Raw genomic sequence first — 6,429 nt, forward strand, 5'->3', positions numbered from 1 at the left:
GTGAAGGGTAGCTAGTCACAACCATCTTGTGTTTAACACATCCATTTGAGACATCTTGATCACCTGCACCTACTATCTCTCTTTCACACTTCATTTCTTACATTTCTTTTCTCCTTGATAAAATAAATTTAATCCCCCTGAGTCTTGATCTCTCTCTCTCTCTCTCTCTCTCTCTCTCTCTCTCTCTCTCTCTCTCTCTCTCTCTGTGTGTGTGTGTGCGCGCGCGCGCAGTAATAGATATTGAGTAATACATAAAGAGGTTCATCTACCTCAAGATTATGGTGGTTGGAGGATCCAAACAGCATGATGCTCGCATCTAACAAAGATCTCTTGTTGCATGAAAATATGGTAAAATGTGTTGTGTTGTATGGCAGAGGAAAGACAGAAAGAGAGGAGAGAGAGGAGAGAGAGAGAGAGAGAGAGAGAGAGAGAGAGAGAGAGAGAGAGAGAGAGAGAGAGAGAGAGAGAGAGATTGGTCTGCATACAGGAAACACGCTTATTTTGTCCTTGAACAACTTGCATTTGGAGGAACTAACGCACACAAACGCAGGGATACATATGGGAGTAGATGTGGCAGACTGAATTCCAATTCTTTCCCCCTCTCTGTGTTATTCTTTGCTGTGTGACTTGAAGTCATGTGACTTGCTTTGCAAAGGTGAGGCGGGTTCCCTTGGCGGAAACAGGGCCCTAGGAAGCTGCTGCATTGTTCATACCTGCTTCCTTTCACCTCCTGTGATGAGATCTGCCCTCCCTGGCAGCATGGCAACTGTCCAATAGTCTACATGCACTGAGTCTCAGGCATGAGAAGCATGAGTCAGTTTGCAGCCTCTGGCTGGGAGGCCGATTTACTGCACAGAGGAATGAAGCGATGCTCAAAGCCAACAGCAGCAAGTGACAGGTAGCAGGTTCAGCTGTAGGAGTGGGGATCAAGCAGGCAGTTCTGTGTGTCTGGGTTTTGAAGACTTCGATTTTACAGGTTGTGTGGGGAGGGCATAGAATCGGGAAGTCGTGGGGACAAGTGGAGAGAGTCCTTGCCACCACTCTCTTCCCGCCCCTCCCCCCTCTGCCCTTCACACAAGAGATGCTCACAGTGGATAGGTGGATATGACTCCAGCGACTCCCCCCACCTCCGGAGTTTAGCTGGGAGCCTCCTTTGCCTGTGATGGCAGCCAGAAGTCACCAGGGCTGAGAGAGAACAAGTCACGCCTCAGTGTTTGTGCTGTTGTCTCCATTCCCGCCATTTATGAGAGGAAGCAAAGTTAATTCGACGTTTATTCATCTTTTATAATGAACTTGTGAAGAATGGCATGGATAGCTTCCCGCAGGCTCCCAGAACATCATTTTCTAAATGTGCTTTTTTTTTTAATCACCTAAAATGTTTGTCTGCCCCGAGGTTTCAAGACAGAAGACTCAGTGTTCCAAGCACTATGCAGAACCTATAATAAATTCACTATTAATTGGAGCAGCGGGAAAGTCAATTACAGAAAAATACCCAATCTTTTTATCAACCTACTCATATTTCTTATTATCCGGCCTGCAATGTTTGTTTTTCCAACACAAATAATGTTAGCACTTATGCATTTAATTTACTTTTCTTAGAATCTCTTTTTGGTTTGGCTCTTAATGCAGTTTTAAAAAAAAACATTTCTGGCTTCTATTTAAATGGTGGCATTAAAAATTTTAGAACATTATAATTTAACTATGTTGCTATGACAATAGTGAGGCTTTTGAGATGATTGTCTAGCTTTCTGAGTCCCAGAGCTAAGACTGTGGGAAGTCACTCAGTGACAGAGAGACTTTGGCAGGACCCAACATAAAGGCGACTCATCCTATCTTAAAAAAGAGATGCTTATCTGGGTGATGGGGTTAGAATCCCCTGAAAATCAGGGCTCAACACGAAAAGAGAAAGGCCTCCCATGAGATAGTGTACCACAGAGATGTCACCAAGCTCTAGTGGACTGTGCCTGTGTGGTTACAGCTAAGGTCCCAGGCTTAACCCTCTTTGGAGTGTTCTGGGTCACATGATTACCTCTGAGCTAATCAGACAAAAGGATGGATAACCTTGATTGGTCTCAGACTTTAGGTTTTGTTTTTGTTTTCCCAGAAAAACAGAGGTAAGATGGGCCTCGTTTGCATTATACAGAAGGGAAAGATGTTCCCCAAAGAGAAGCCGCCAGTATTACCAGGACTGGACAGACAAAATGGCTATAAATCCCACCCCACCTTTGTGTGTGTGTGTGTGTGTGTGTGTGTGTGTGTGTGTGTGTGTGCCTACAGAAACAAAGCAAAACATTTGTCACTACTTGAAAAATTCTGGCTTTCTACAATAGATTTAATCTTTGATTGTGTAATCATTTCTTGTGAAATGGTCTGAATGTTGTGGCCACTCAAACTTCCTGTTTTGAAACCCTATCCCCAACGTGATGGCATTAGGAATTGAGACACCTGGGAGATGACCAGGTCACAGGGACAGAGCCTTTCTGAATAAAAGGAACACTCCTATTAAAGGGCCTAAGGACTACCTCTTGCTTTTTTTATTGAGTGAGTACGTGGAGAGAGAGAGAGAGAGAGAGAGCTGTATATGGGTCAGAAAGTGGACAGTGAATCTGCCTTGAACTTGAACTTGGTAGTCCCCACAACTGTGGGAAATGGGTTTCTATTGTACATGAACCAGCCAGTTTATGTTATTTTGTAAGAGCAGCTGGATGGATTTAGACCTTCTATCATGGAATTATTAAATTATTAAATCTAGAGCTTTGCTTTGTCCCCATCATGGTAGAGTCCATTGCTTGTCTCTTGACCTAAAGTTTGAGAATGGGATTTACTTTGGCCTCCTGGACAACGGAGGGTGGTGGGTCAGGGTGCACATTTGAAAAGTGCTGATATGTTTGGGTTTGTCTTGTGACTTTTGCTACCGCCATGAGAAGAATGTGCTGTGGGGATCTGCCGGCCACAAACACGTGAAGCACACTTGAGTATGAATTGTCACCTGGGCCCAGCCTGGCTGAGCTCAAACCCCTGAGCTGGACTGAACCACAGATGCACAGTGAAAAGTGAAGTTTGTTGCTAAGGGGGTCAGTGAGATTTTGTTTTTCTTCTGCTGCTCATGACATAGCCGTGACCCTTCTCACGCCAATCTAACTCTGGAGAAAATGGCAATGGGTGTGTACCTGGTAGTTCATTATCTGCATTACAGGAAAGCTATCCATCTTTTCTCTTCGGTCTGTCTGGACCCCATCTGTGAAGTGAATAAAAATGATTTCTAATTTGGTTGAGTAATTTCCCACCATAATTCCCCCCAAATTAGATTTTATTTCTATTGTCACCCTTTTTATAAACTTTCCCCCAAACTCTAAGAGTTTGTAATTTGTGTCCCCAAGTGTGTAACATTGAGCAGGATGCTATAAATATTCCACCACTCTGAGCATGCTCAATAAGAATTACAACTCTATTATTATGACTACACTAAGCATCTACAAATTTGCCTGTAAATGGAGATTTATTGGGAGTTTCAGCTTCTTGGTGACAGAACAATATTAATGTCTTCACAAGGACAAGCAAGTTAATCCAATCTTTCTACATGCTTAGAGATGATAATACTCTCAGTTTGGGCAGCTGGCTTTCCACATACAGTAGCTGCTCTGTTATTTTCAAGGCTGGGAGGAGGGGTGGGGTTTGTGTATCTTTTTGTGTCATTACATGGGACTTGAGGTTGCAGAGAGCAAAACAAGGAGATAGACCTTCCGTTTATCCTGAACTGCAGACATTCAAAGAAGGCATGAAAAGAGGCCAAGGCCTGGCCCCTGCACGAGCATCCATGGTGTCTTCATGGTGACTCCTTGAAGAAGGCACATAGTTGCAGAAGGGCCTCAGTGACACAATCCACCTAGGTTTGAATCTTATGATTCATTTGAACTGTAATTTGTTCAAGAGACCTTTACTCGAAGTCTGTACTAAGCTGAGCAAGGTTTAAAGAGTGCAGGTTCTGGCTTGGCAGGGCTAACATTCTACCGAAGTGTTTCAAGGCTGCTCAAGTTATTCTGTAGAGGTGGAAATACAACTCATGGAAGTTCTGATGAATGGAGGAGGGGACCTGACCTCGGCAGGCAGTTGGAGAAGTTCTTTCTGAGGAAGATATGATGGAGGTGATTTCCTGGAACAGGTATGAGACAGCCCTGTGCTTCAGAAGAGAGCAGGCTGGTGGCCACAGGTCTTGTGTTGGGATGTGGTACACCACACTCTAGAATCGGAAAGGACTGTGGCAGTGGTGTGGAGATGCAATGGACAGGTATTCCTTGTTGTGTCTGGAGAGTAAGCTAGAGACCTCTCTATGTTATGTTAGGGGAGACGTCTCCATCATATGCTCAGGAAAGCCTAGGGAGTTTATGTTCATCCTAAGGGCAGGTAAAAGCCATTGCATAGGGTTGAGTAGAGCTGGGCCATGTGAAGGACCTGCTATTTGAATGTCGTCTATTCTAAGGAGAAATGGTCTGAGAGTATAAGGCAACCTAACCCTCAGACTGAAGGAGTGCAAGCATGGTATTTCCACTTTCCCATTCTCTTTTGTTAGGGAGTCATTGTTTTTCCCCTTCAAAATCCCTGTTGAAATACAATTGCCATTGAAACAGTGCTGAACGGTGAAACTTATTAGGGATTGTTGGTATATGGCTGTAATCTCAGCACTTGGGCAGATCACAAGTTCTGCCATGGGATGACATGGTAAGAAGATTCCTCCAGTGCATTGGTATTGGTCTTCCCAGCCTCCAGAGCTGACAGTCCATAAACTCATGGCCATTCTAAGTTATGTAGGCACAAAATGGACATGGATGTCTTTAATGCCATGAGAATAGATTCTCTCATTTGTGGTACATGCTGTTTCTCCCTATTGGGAGTTTGTGTCTGTATCTGCTTGTGGGTTATTCTGAGGTCAATTTTAGTAGGGTCAGTACCCATGAGATCACCAATGCCATGGATTGTGAAAGGGTTTCTATTAGTATCGATCTGTAAACTTGATATCTCTGCACGGTATTAGTAAGAGTTTGAGAAGGGTACAAGAGATAAGAGCTTAAGAGCGCTCTTCCCAACCTAAGGTCAGAACTAACAGACATAAGTGGAGACATCACACCAATCAGGATTGGCTTTGCTGTTGTTAAAGGGGAGTTTGGCTAGCATGCTCAGACCCATGAACACCAGAGCAAAAGGCTTCCTGTTTCTACACCTGAAAATTAGAAGTATCCATTTCTGATGATGTTAAAGACTGCTAGAGCTCATACTTTATGTTGGGTAGAGTTTTAATGCTGAGCCAAGTGAAGGTTAAGATCATGGAGTCTGCCAGGTGGTGGTGACGCACGCCTTTAATCCCGGCACTAGGGAGGCAGAGGCAGGTGGATATCTGTGAGTTTGAGCTCAGCCTGGTCTACAGAGTGAGTTCCAAAACCCCTCCAAAGATACACAGAGAAACTCTGTATCAAATAAATAAATAAATAAATAAATCACAGAGACCATTCTTTTAACAAGAAGAAATGAATAACTAAGGACCAAAGCCATAGTCCAAAATGTGCTGGGACCATTAGGGAAGAATGTATAGTGTATCGTGAAGGGAGTGAAATTTGAATGACCTTTGAACAACAGACTTCTTATTCCAAGACTATTGATTGTTTGCCATGGAGTAGGCTCTACTACTGAGGATGACTTTGAGTTGACAGAGAGAAAGGATGGCATTCCATGATGATGCTCCATGCTAGACAACATCCCATAGGCGTTTTTTGGTCCAGAGAGAACAACTAACTAATTGAGAAGCTTGTTGGTGCTCCGTTGACACCACCATGGCAGTCACCACTCCTGCTAAGGATTTCTTCCTGGCGTTATCCCTCTCGTGACAGGGGCAGCTGAGTCAGAGACCAGAATACATAGTAAGTGCTGGGCATTCAACATCTGCACGACCAGTGATGGGCAAGAGCTAGTTCATACTCTGGTTTCTTTGCCCCTTACATGATCCAACTTGGAATTAAGTTTTTCCATGTAGACATTAAGTACCGTTGTCCATGTGAAAAGAGGATACCTCTCTTTTTTATGGACATTTCCTGAGAGTGTTTCTCAAATTGAATAGTCTTACACCTTATTTGCATCTCAAGATCTTCTTCTGGTAAGGTAGCTCTCCACCTTTTCACTATTTAGAGGAAGAAACATAAGTTAATTATATACAAACATAATTAAGTATTAAACTGAATTGTATCCCCAAATGCTTATTCATAAGATCAATCAGCTACCAATCATTGTTGAGCATTTATTACTCCTGAGCAGTGTGAGGTATTGTGCTGAGCATTTAACAACATCATATGCTGCACATTGAAAGTGCTCATGGGCTGTTACTTCATCGTGAATATGATTCATATCACCACACTGACTGTAATAGGCTTGTTTTTTGTT

Source organism: Peromyscus leucopus, chromosome 5 (genome assembly GCF_004664715.2).
Source record: "Peromyscus leucopus breed LL Stock chromosome 5, UCI_PerLeu_2.1, whole genome shotgun sequence".
NCBI lineage: Eukaryota > Metazoa > Chordata > Mammalia > Rodentia > Cricetidae > Peromyscus > Peromyscus leucopus.